Raw genomic sequence first — 12,903 nt, 5'->3', positions numbered from 1 at the left:
CGAGTGTGTGGCTTGGGGGGGGGGGCGGGGGGTCTGCAATTCAGATCCACACCGGGAAGGAACGAAAACACAGGCAAGTCATTAGAAAGTGAATGAGGATCTGAAGCCAGGGGGGCCAGAGGAAATCTCTGGCAGTCTCTGCAGCCCCCGCCTCCCTGCCCGGGGCACTGGCCTCCGGGGGAGGGGCCTGGGCTCCCTGCCGTGCGGCCACGGTAGGGAACCAACCTAATGTCTGAAATTGCCGTCATCGGTCACAGTCGTGGACACTTTCAACATCAGCAGACATTTGTTTCCAGAATTCGAGAAAAGTCTCCTTTTTGGCTCAAGGTATCTCCCTAGCTGCCAGGTAGAGTGGCACAAATCAGCCATGAGAGATTCATTTCTTTGGATTTTTAGATTTTGTTCCCTGACTAATACGATAACTACCTTAGGGTCCTTTTAAGTAAAATTCTATTAGGGATATGTTGCTGTTTAGTGGAGAACTAGGCTTTTACGAAAGCAGAATCGCCTAAAAGGGAATCAAGACACATGTGAGGACGGAGGGGAGGGCTGTGAAATACGCCAAAGCCTCACTCGGCCTGCTGGCGAGGCAGCCTCAGCCCTGCCTGGGAAGTGCTGCCAGCGCCGTGTGAAGGTCAGCGCCAAGGTCGGCTCCGAGGAACGGGGCCATTCAGGAGTCGCCGCAGGGCTGTCTGTCACGCGCTCTGTGACCACGGCCAGGGTAGCAGGCAACAGACAAGGCCTGTGGGACGCCCGCTGGCTCTGCCGGCTGAGCGTCTGAATCTTGGCTTCGGCTCAGGTCATGATCTCACGGTTTGTGAGTTCGAGCCCCACGTCGGGTTCTGTGCTGAAGTGCGGGGCCTGCTTGGGATTCTCTCTCCCGATCTCTCTCTCTCTCTCTCTGCTCCTCCCCTGCTCATGTCCTTTCTTTCAAAATAAATAAAATAAACATGTAAAAACTTATATATAAATTTGTGAGAGTGGCAGGGAAGGCACAGAATCACAGACACCCGGAGCTGGTCTCCCTGAGCCGGGCTGGGGGCAGATACAAGCAGAGCCAAGCACCCCAGAGGTCACAGACGGGCGGCTGGGGGGCTCAGTAGGTTGAGCATCTGACTCCTGATCTCAGCTCAGGTCTTAATTGCAGGGTTGTGAGATCAAGCCCTGCATCCGGCACTGTGCTGAGTGTGGAGCCTGATTGGGATTCTCTCTCTCTCTCTCTCTCTCTCTCTCTCTCTCTCTCTCCCCCCCCCTTTGCCCCTCCCCTGCTCACACTCTCTTTCTCTATAATAAGAAAATAAAAACAGAGGTCACAGACACCAGGCAGAAGGTGCACGTGAGGAGAACAGGGCTGCCTCCTGACACCGGTGTTGACCTTAGAGGCCGCACTCCCGCCCTGCACTTGACCCCGCGCCCCACCTCGCCCACCTCGGCGCCTCAGGCAGCGGTGTCCTTCCGCTCCCCCTCCTGGACGCTCCTCCCACGCATCTCCCCGCAGAGAATCATGACAGCAAGGGCCTCTAGGGGTCAAGTGCACGCTCCCTGGTTCTCTGGGGGCCAGCCTCTTCTGTCTCACCGCACGGCGCCATGTCACCTCCCGGGGCTCCAGGCATCAACCGATAGGTGACTGGGCGCTTTAAGGGAGGGTTCTTGTACGTCACAGAGAGACAGGCCGCAGAGCCCAGCTGGGGAAGGACGGAACTTAAGGAGCCGGGACCTGGGCGACACCTGGCATCAGGACCTTTAACAAAGAGCTGCTGGAGGACCGCGGAAACGGGGCGGTCCACACTCTGTTTTAAGTTTCATTTTAATGGAGACACACACACGGTGACATCAATGTCTTCCCAACGGAGGACGCTGAGCTGCCAGTGAACTGTCCTTTAAAGGGACTCGGCTTTGCCAATCTCCCCTCATTTCACTGCCGTATATGAAATACCAGGTGTCCCGGACTTGTGGGAAGCGCACTGTCCTTAGAATGTGAGGTGGGGGGCGGTCAGGGAAGGACAGGAAGAGAGAGAGAGATACAGAAAGAAGAGACGGCTTCTTATTTACCAGATTCTGGAAGTTCCTCTGATCACTCATGCAGAAGCCAGTGGCAAACACTTATCTTTTTTGAATGGGATTGTCTTATCTTGTTCTGTGTGCCTGAAACATCTTTAGCCTTTATTCGTATGGTCAACAGAGTTTGAAAACCTGGTCCTCTGAATGCACATTTCTGACAACGAGCCAGAGCCGCGCGCACAGGCAGCACAGTCCCGGAGACGGAGCCGGGTCGCTGCGGACGAAGGCCGCAAGCTCATGTGTCGTTCTTCCCTCTTTCCCTTGTGTAAGAAGCCACGCAGGTGACGGGCGCTCCTGGGGGCTGTCTCCGTCCAGCAGCGCCTGGCCCGGGATCCAAGCTCCACCACCCAACCCCCCATCCCTGCTTCATTACAAGCCTGCCCCCCTGACCCCCCAGCCCGGGCAGGGAAAAGCCAGGGGTCGGAGGGGCCAATGCGCTTGCTTTGGGGAGAACAGAGTTTCTGTCCAGGACTGTCCCTCTGGCATCCAAGGGTCACAGGTACTTTTTCAGCAACCGGGCCAGACCTGCTTTATGACGACGACACCCTCTGACGCTTCAAGGAGCTATTCCGATGCTTGCCACCACTGCGTGTTACATGCCTCACACACCAGCTCGTGTCATCTTCATAAGAAACCTAGTTCACAGGGCACGCTTCTAAGTGTGCACAAAACCTTACAGTAGGAAACCAGCATGGGATAGTTACTCGGCCCGTGGCTAGTTTCCTGGTCTGCAGTGGGAGAGTTTGTAAGGCTATCTGGCCACTCATGGAAAAGAAACCTGAGATACCTTCAGCACTCCCTGAACCCCTGGATCTGTCTCCCACAGGCGGAAATCCTGACCAACAATGACCATGGAAAGTTCTAGAATTTCTCTTTGGGAGATGTTTAGGGGCCAGGACCTTGTTAAAAGAAGGTGCCAGATAACTTGTCTCAAAGAAGCATATGCTTGGCAAGGGCATGGTTTTTATTTCAATAGATCTTATACATGTTGGGGGTGCAGAGGAGCAGCCATGAGGCTTGCCCCCAGTGACAGCTGGGTTGTGACTCCCTCATGCCAGGCAGGCTCTCTTCTCTGGAGATGGAATGCTGGGGGTCACCCACGGCATGTCTCAACGCAGACGCTCGGAGGCATTCTGTGACACGTAACAGGAAATGGATGTGTAGACATAGCAGCGGGAGGTAGAGCGGGGCTCCATTCCTCCTTTGACTATTCGGTAATCGAGCACGGAGTAAACCACGTCACTCTTCTCAGGGTCATCTAACATAATCCCATAAAGGTCATTTCAGTGCATAGCCACTCTCCGCTAATTCTTGGCGTATTCCCGAGTCCACGTCAATGCAGAGTGATGGTCTACTTGGCCCGGACGTTGACTTCCTGCTTGTGTAGTTTGTATCAATCCTACTGAAGCCAAAACTGAGGGTCCACATGAGAAAATCCCATGTCCCCTCTCCTCTGCCAATATTCAGGCTGACCCTCCCGCGCAGAAGAGGGATCCGTGTCGGCCTGGAAGCGGCACACCCGGGTGGTTTTTCCCCATCGCCTTCTGCATGCTTTGTGCATCCTACAAGATGGCAAGCCTCCTCCTGGGAGGCAGAATTGAAGGAAGTAGGGAAAAGCTAGGGGCCATCACTCACAGCTGGCATGACCTTATTTCTGGGAAGAAGCCATTCCCATTCTGGTCCTGGCTACCTCGCCAGCGGGTCAAAATAGTAACCAGCCTCCTCCACTTCGATGGTGGTACTTGTTAGGTAATGACAGGAATGCATCCTTCCTTCAGCTTTAGCAAGAGAAACCTGCCTGTCGTCATGGACTCGTCTCGCTGGGATCCTGGAGGCCCATCTGTCCTCTGTGCCGCTGTCACTCGGCGCTTCCTTCCCCAAAGAGTGCCAGCACGTGGCCTTTCACAACGGGCATCTATGTGCTTATTAGCTTCCACACCTGTCTTTCTCACTGGGCTTGGGGCTCCCCGAGGATAAGCATGTGGTCTCGTACACCTCCTTACCGCCCCAAATCTAGCCCAGGGCTTAGGACTTTCCAGTAAACACCAAGTCAACAGATGAAGCCATTCAAGGAACCAGTGCTTGGGGAGACCCTAACCACAGCCCCAGCTACCTCCCTCACGGCTGCCGGTCAGCACTCACACCCACCTCTGCGCCCCGCTCACAACTATAGTTTAAGACTAATTTCGGTGACTGTTTGTTGAGCATCTGTCTTCATTGCTAGACGATGAACCTGTGTGCTCTACGAGCCCCGGGGCCATGTCGGTTTGGCTCACGGCTCTGGCACAGAGCAGCACTTAATAAATATTTGCTGAATAAACAAGACAATAATTCTTGGCTGTTCAAAGAGAATTACACATAGCTAAAACTTAATACTCGTGCTTTATAGACTCCGTGTGGTACCTAGAACATTTTAAGCACTGAGTCAACGTTAACCCATAATAATGAGTTTGTGCTATATATAAAGCGCGTGACTAACGGCGCCATTTCTAATGTAATGGATCATGATGTTGGTGCACAATGAAAACTAAAAATAAACATTTTATCAAAAATGACATCATTGTTCCTCTGAGTATTTTTATTCTGATTGTAGAGAATTATAGTGACAGCCCAGAAAAATGCATTTCATTTAGGAAAATTGGGAAGGAGGGGGTTGGGAAATAACCCCTGAATTATAAGAGTACACAAATGAATCAAACCCTACTTTCGTGTTGGCAGTGACGTAGGCAAAAAAGTGCTTCTGTGTCTATGGCCTGAGAATTTTTAATTAAAGGATCTGGTTGGGCAGATCGAGTGTCTGACCACTGTTACACCGATGAGATTCAATTAGGCTAGCTGCGTGCTCTGCGATGCGACAATGCAGAGGACCTAACAGAGCTTCCCGGCCTCAGAAACAGTCATGGGGGGGCCGGGTGTGGATTTTCCCATCATTGTTTGCCTTCCTTCTCAAAGGGATAGGACTTGAACACAAGAAACTACAAGGTCAAGTTGCAGCGGGGGAGAGATGGATGTAGGAAAAGTCATGCTTAAATAATCCCAGCGCCGGTCTCATGGGGTTGCATGTCGATACCTTCTTAAAGCACGCACGTGATGAACAGATGACGCGTTTTGATTTACGCTGCTTTTTCTCGACTCACCTATTAGACTTTTTCTAGCATCCCATTGCCTATAGGCAAAGACTCCTGTGGTTTTCTGAAAGATCAAATGTCATTTTCTTTGCTTTGCCCTCTTGAGACTTAAGAGGTTTGGTTCTGTACTCTGGAAATGTTCATTTATCCTAGAAGGATTTGAAAGCCTGCTCTAAACTTCAGTGATAAATCTGACAGATTCCTTACGCACCTTGTGAGCGACCTGATGACAAAGTTCCGTACAAAGCACGAGGTCACCGTGCTCCGGATCAGAAAAGCTTAGGTCCTCATCTGAGGCAAATGCGTGAACATGGAGGTACGAGAGAAGGAGAGACACGGTGGTCTATCAGGTACCAGGCACAGAACAAGTGTCACAGTCTGGGTGCACTCACCACTCTGCCCAGGGAGATCAGAGAAGAAGGGAGCCTGTTAGAAATGTCCTCCCTGTCACCCCCTCGTCCCCACGAGAACCAGGACAGCCCACTCAGTCCCTGACATAACCTTTTGAACCCTGTCACCCTTCTTCTCAGCAGAATGGGACTTTGTTTGCATCATTTCTGGCTCTTAACCAAAGGGGGTGCACGCCTGTTCCTCCCGATGCAATGTCTCTGACGGGCAACTCGGGAACCTTTCCTTGGGCCCCTCCAGGGGCCGATCTCCAGGTGAACTCTCCGGCCAGATGGAATCAAGTTTAAATGCACCTCAAGGGCAGCCATGAAATGGGGGGGAAAAAAAACTTGGAGGAGGAACAAACTGAAGAAGGGAGTGTCCCAAAGGAACGAGAATAGCACAATTCCTTTGTTGTAGTGATAATTTAAGAGGAAACAGGGCTGCTCTTATGCGGTAAACTTCACCTCTGGAGGCGTCCACTGGCTTGAGAGGCCTCATGTCCCCCAACTGCTCACTATTTGTACCCAGCAGACAGGGCTCATGGGATGTTCTAGAGGCCTTGTCTATCCTAAGGTACTGGCTCCAGGATCTGAGGCAGGGGGTTTCTCACCCACCAAAATGGCTCCCAGTAGCTGGTTTCACCGATGCGAGCCTCCCCAGGGCCACCCCCGCGTACCCCTTGGCCCATCGTCACCCACACGGTGCCAGAAAGCCAACGTCTGGTCAAGGTTTCTGGGCATCCCCACCCTAGTTTCTCTTCCAGAGCAGTCACACCGGCTTGGCTGGTGCCAGGGTTTGCTCGGGTCGCCACGGCCACGCACCGGCAGGGCAGCCTGAACCACACAGACGCCTTCCCTCACGATGTTGGAAGGGCCACACGTCCCCTGCTCGCCCATCTCGGTGGCACTCAGTTACAGGGCCGCGTCTGGCCGCGGGACATGGGGGAGGGCATCCCGCTGGGCACCCAGGAAGAGCTGGAGGCACGTGGTGATCAGCCCGTCCCCACCATGACGTGTGGCCTGAGATCCACGCCCGAGCCTGCCAACCACCACCTCGCTGATGTTCAGTTCCTAACACGAGCCATCGGACCTCACTTAAAACACTGCCCATACTGCAAGGTGCTTCCTTCACTGCACAGTGGTGTCTTATCTTGATATTCAGGTCCTGTCCTCACTCAGTAGTCCATAAGCTTCTAAAGAAAACTGGCATCTTACTGCATGTAGGTGTGTCACCTACATATCTTCTGGGAATCTTCTTGGATCACCCAGTCTGCTGACCAGTGTCCGTCAGGAGGCACAGCGTCCTGGCTCCTGCCTCCCGGACTCCATCAAGCCGCCCAGGATGTGCTCAGCTGCCTCATTAGCAAAGGGGCTCATAGCAAACCAGGGTCTGTAATGCCAAGCACGTGGTCCTCGAAATCCTTTCCTCCAAGACCCTCATTGTGAATGTATACGTGTGTGCAGGGGTGTACGTGAGTGCGTGTGTGTGTTCTAGACAGAGAGTGGAGATGTGGGACATTAAACCATTTTAAGAGGGGCACTGGGGTGGTCGATGGGTTGAGTGTCCGACTCTGGGTTTCCACTCAGGTCATGATCCCAGGGTCGTGGGATTGAGCTCCAGGCTGACAGCATGGAGCCTGCTTGGGATTCTCTCTCTCCCTCTCTATCTGTCTCTTTCTCTCTCTCTTTCTGTCTATCTGCTCCTCCCTGCCTCAACTAAATAAAATGAAATTTTTAAAAACATTTTAACAAAAGGTAAGACATGGAGTAGCGGAGAAAAAGGACTCCGGCATTACATGAAAGGATCACATTCTCATTCCCTCTTTGCTGACCAGCGGGCCATGGAGAGGCTGGTTCAATGCCAGATGCTCGGGAAAGCATCTGGAGAAATTAACTTACCTGAGATGGCAGGAGTGTTCCTGGGGTAGACGAAGGCACCGAGGGTATTCGCAGATTGCTTTTTCTTTCTCGTGATTAGAAGCGTTATTAGGTTTTCAACAGGGACAAAGGCTGATCTGAACTGGCCAGGGCTAGAAGTGCACAGACCCACCCAGCACCCCTCTGTCCCCTCCAGCGCCCTCTGTCCCCTCCAGCGCCCCTCTGTCCCCTCCAGCGCCCCTCTGTCCCCTCCAGCACCCTCTGTCCCCCTCCAGCGCCCCTCTGTCCCCTCCAGCGCCCTCTGTCCCCTCCAGCGCCCCTCTGTCCCCCTCCAGCGCCCTCTGTCCCCTCCAGCACCCCTCTGTCCCCCTCCAGCGCCCTCTGTCCCCTCCCGGCACCCTCTGTCCCCTCCCAGCGCCCCTCTGTTCCAGGGAGAAAAGGAGCCAGGTGGCTGAGGGCCCCACAAGGCAATGCGAGTGGCAATTCTCATGGAATCACAGAATGTTAACGCTAAATGGAATTTGCAGGAAAAAAAAAATCTCGTTCGCAGTTGAGGAAACCGAGAGCTTACCCAGGTAAAGATAATCCTCAGGACGAAGACAGTGATGGCAATTCTTGGCTTAGAAACCAAGCCTCTGGGCTCCTGCCCAATGTCCCTTAAACCATGACAGCATCATGCTTGCTGTGTACGTGGGAGCAGGTGTCTCCCCTCCCCCCGCCCCCACTCTGAGCACATCTAATAAGCACGGCTTCTCGACCAGCACCACATTCCTAGTCTTCTCATACATGAGACAGGAGAGAAGACGAAGTGGCCCGCTGGCCTCCGGCTACTGTCACCACGCTCAATGTTCTTTCGAGAAAGAAAAGAAAACTGTATCAATCAGAAGACATTGCCCCTTTGTGGGTGTCGGAGGCTGGAATTTATAGAAACAAAAATGATCAATCAAAGGCAATGAGCAAAAAAGAGATTTACTGCGGCCTCTCCAAATCCCCTGTGAGTCCCCAGTAAATGTCCACAGAGCGACCCGTGCGCTTCTGATCAGAACTGCATGAGCAGGAACAGTTCCTTGTAAGCTGTGGCAAGATGCCCTCGCCCGCATCGCCACCAGCCCCTGACCATGCTGAGGACAGCTGAAGGCACAACCAGCCAGAAAGCCAACAGGGACGTGGGACCCTCTGATTCCGCACACGTCTACCATGGACGCTTCTCAGAGGCTGTGGAAATACAGGGCTGCCGGCCACAACACGAGTTCAAGACACACATATTAAAATTGAACTGTCGTCCAATGAAAAATCATTTGCAAAAGGAGTTCGTGTCCTCGGGTGCGGCAGAAATAACGGCGAGGGGGGAGGCTGTTCCCGATGGCCTCCGAGGGCCTCGGCCAAAGCGGACATTACGAGGAGCCTGAACGGTTTTAATTTCCTGTGAAATACTTGAACTAGTTTGTTCTGCAGAGAACAATATTTTCCTTCCTGGGACATTTACCTGAAGGAAGAAAAATTACATTTCTAGCCATGAGCCCGAAATGATGGCAAAGTGTCTCTTTTCCAGTCGTGGAGACCGCCTGGGCTTCTGGGAAGCACTGGGCCTCCGTTTTGATGAATGGGTCACTTCTTCGTCCTCCAAATGGCTAAATCCTTCAAGCGCCTCCCTTCTGATTTAAGTGCTAAGTTGAACTGCCTTTTAGAAAGTGAGTAATATGACCTTGTAGTTGAGTGTGCCTCTTATCCATGGTGATTTTAGCCACAGTTTCCAGAAACTAGTGGGCAGGGACACCTGAGGTCCCCAGTTGTGACCCAGACTTGCTTCATCTTAAAGGTCACCGAGGGGGCACCTGGGTGGCTCAGCGGGTTGAGTTTCCAACTTTAACTCAGGTCATGATCTCATAGTCTGTGAGTTTGAGTCCAGCGTCAGGCTCTGTGCTGACAGCTCAGAGCCCTCAGCCTGCTTCAGAGTCTGTGTGTGTGTGTGTGTGTGTGTGTGTGTGTGTGTCTGTCCTTGCCCTGCTTGCACTCTCTCTTAAAGATAAGATAAATATTTTTAAAATAAAAATAAAAAATAAAGGCCACTGAGGCACGCATCTCTGAGCATCACTCCTTACAGAAGAGTCCCCTTGGGATGGGGGCACAGCTACTCCTCTGAATGCCACCGCCATTCAAAACACCCCTGCACTGGCATTACCAAGCTGCTCTCTGAGCCACACAGGACAGCGAGTCACACCGTGGCACAGCCTGCTGTGCCCGGGAGCCGCGCCTGCCGTCGCTGGCTTATTCGAAGCCAACTTCGGTAGTCCCCCAGGTCAAGCTCACCCAGGGATCAGCAGCGAGGGACTAGCAGAATTTTGTAGACTTGTCTTTGCAGATTCAAGATATTTGGGAATATACCCCAGGCTCTAAAGGCAAACCCAAAAGCTGAAGAATGTCTCCCCGAGCCTTCAACCGGGTGGGTTTTCAGTTCATCAGGTTAGATGATTTAGTGAGAGGCAGCAGGTGAAATGTAAGGTTTCATGCTTTTATAAGGTCTTTGGGGCCTAGGACTATGCCCTACTGAGGCCCTGGGGGGAGGGGCAGTGACTGGGAACCCTGTCATCGTCCCTGAAGGCAACGACCCACAAGTGACGATTGTCACTACATACTGCATAGGCAGGACGTGAATATACCATCGCTGTGTTTTACCACGGATGGAGTGGTTCAGGTAGGGGATGGAGGGGGGGTGGCTTTCAGGCAAAAGGCTAACTCCATCCTGACTTCCAGGCTGAGCGATGACCCGAGCTGGCTGTTGTACACTGAGGCCGGCTAGACCTGTGGTGCCTCCCTCCCGCTAACACCCCGTAAGCTCACACTTAGCCAAAGCCAGTTTCCCCAACTTTTCAGAACCTGAAGCTCTGGAGTCGGAATCACTCGTTGAGGGATTACACAACACGATGTAAGGATGTAAGGGTAGGAACTCTCCTACAAATATTCCCTAACAGCCACCTCCATCAGGCTGTGCTCTTTAAAAACATCCAGTGGTATCCACTGTGACAGAATAAAACACCATCTCTTTGACTGAGAACCACAGGAAATGAACAACTAATTCACTTCAGTGTATATAATGTCAAGGACTAATACATCTATGAAGATTCACCCTAATAACGGATCATCTGACAATCAAATAAGTTACAATTCAAATAGTAATTCAGAAATAAAGTTCCCTTTAAGCTGACCATGATTTAAAAATTAGTAATTGAGGGGCACCTGGGTGGCTCAGTCTTAAGCATCTGACTCTTGATCTCAGTTCAGATCATGATCTCATGGTCCATGAGATCAAGCCCCATGTCGGGCTCTGTGCTGATGGCTCAGAGCCTCCTTGGGATTCTCTCTCTCTCCCTCTCTCATTCTGCCCCTCCCTTGTGCTCTCAAATATACATATGTATAAATACAAATACAAATAAATATATACATATAATAAAAATGAGTAAGGAAGAGACCAGACATGGGTGTGGCACAGCCATCATTCCCACTCGCTGCCGAGGAAAAGCACCCTGGTCCCTTGCTCCAAAGCCCTTTTCAAATGTCACAAAAGGCTTCACTGTTGTCCTATTTTCCCAGCTCTTCTCGCTCCACACCCACTCTTTCATCAGCTCATCCACCGCAAGGCCGCGCACACCCTCTACTTGCCGACGGCCCCTCAGAGGAGGTCCCCAGCCCCACCTGCTCACCGCCGGGCCCCGGAACTCAGCGTGTGCGGAACAGAACATCAAACCCCACACCCGCCTCACCCACAGCTCTGCCAACCTCAACCAAACGCACTTCACTCTGTCTGGGCTCCTGCCCACATCTCCATGTCATCCGGGCCCTCTCCAGATCCCTGTCCCTGCACCTGACCCAACCCAACATCCATCTCCACACATGGGCACCACTTCCCTGCTCTGAGTTATAGAAAGAGCCTCCTGAAAGGTCTCCCGGCTCCCACCCTCGTGCACCCATGGTCTCTTCCCCACAGCAGACACTGTGGTCCTGCAAGACCTGGGTCAGGGCCACCACACTCGCTGCTCACACCACAGGAAACGCCGGTCTTCACAGGGCAAGGCGGCCCTCATGACATACATGCCGTCCTTTGCAGCAGCTCCACTAGCTGCCCCATCAGTGTGGACTCACCCCCAGGCTGGCCTGTCTCTCAACCATGACCTTCTACGTAGGGTTTTTATGTACGAGTAGCAAAAGCCCGGGGAAAAGTATAACACGGCGTTAACGTAACTCTTCTCCGGGTGGTGGGGATTAGCACGGTGACTTTGACTCTTGTGCTCTCCATTTCTCCATATGGTCCATCCCACCCACTACAAAAATGCGTGAACACAATCATTGTTAAGACGATGTGTTCCTTGCTCACATATACTCAGTCATCTAGTTGCCAATCTCTGGGGACCCAACATTCATAGTACACGTTATAATGAATAAAACTGGAGCAGAATTCGTGATCTCATTCATGCTATGCAAAATTCGATACTATCCATGTATATGTGCAACAGAGAAGAACCGGGGGGGGAGGGCACTGTAATATGGAAGGCGGTACATATCAGCGTGGCAGAATTTCACATAAACTTTCACTTTAGAATTTCGTACAAGGTACAATTTCGTACATGTATGTATTCGTTTTTTATAAGAGCCTTAAGTAAAATACATGATTTTTTCCTCTACAGATTAAAACATAGCCAGGAAACATTTTTTGCAACAAATACTATTTTTTTTAATTTGCATTTTTCCAGTGGACCTTGCAACAGGTATGTGTTCACTGAGGTGATGCTACAGAAGGAGAAATTCTAAACAGCAAATGATTTCTCTAATCCCTGTCCATAACAATTTCTGTAATAAAGACATATTGTCAGGGTGGGGTATTTTTGGCACCATAGGTAAAGAAAAGATACAGGAGGAAAAATATATAGCTAACTTTTCTACACTTCTTTTCTCCTTTAAGTAATAATTACTTATCAATTTCCATCAAAACTCCCCACTCCAGACATCTGAACCACCTAAATAAAACATACCATCATCCAAAAACACATACCACAATATAGTCAAGAAAGTTCCAGCCCGCTGGGTGATTTAAGGCTGACACTGCCCTCCGCCTGCTGAAGGGACCTCTCTTATACTTCCAATTGCTTACTCAGAAGTTGGGTTTCAGGAGATTTCATTCTCTTTTGGTCTCCTATCAGGACACAAAAGTGATTTCAAGCAATCTGTAATAGAATCTCCCAAATTAATTCAGCGGTTTCTGTTGTGCTGTGATTTACTTGTACATAGGAACACAAAGGGCTCACAGATAGGCACACAGACGTGATCAGTGACAGGTAACGGATTATGTGGGGATCAAGTAACTATGAATCCAGACCGTGAACGTCGAAAACCCCAGAAGAACGGCTGGCACTTCCTAAGGGCCTGTTTGTTGAATGAACGAACGTCTGAGG

This window comes from Crocuta crocuta, unplaced genomic scaffold (genome assembly GCF_008692635.1).
Source record: "Crocuta crocuta isolate KB4526 unplaced genomic scaffold, BGI_CrCroc_1.0 scaffold408, whole genome shotgun sequence".
Taxonomy (NCBI): Eukaryota; Metazoa; Chordata; class Mammalia; order Carnivora; family Hyaenidae; genus Crocuta; species Crocuta crocuta.
The sequence above is the reverse complement of the archived record's forward strand: the minus strand, read 5'-3'. Positions refer to the sequence as shown.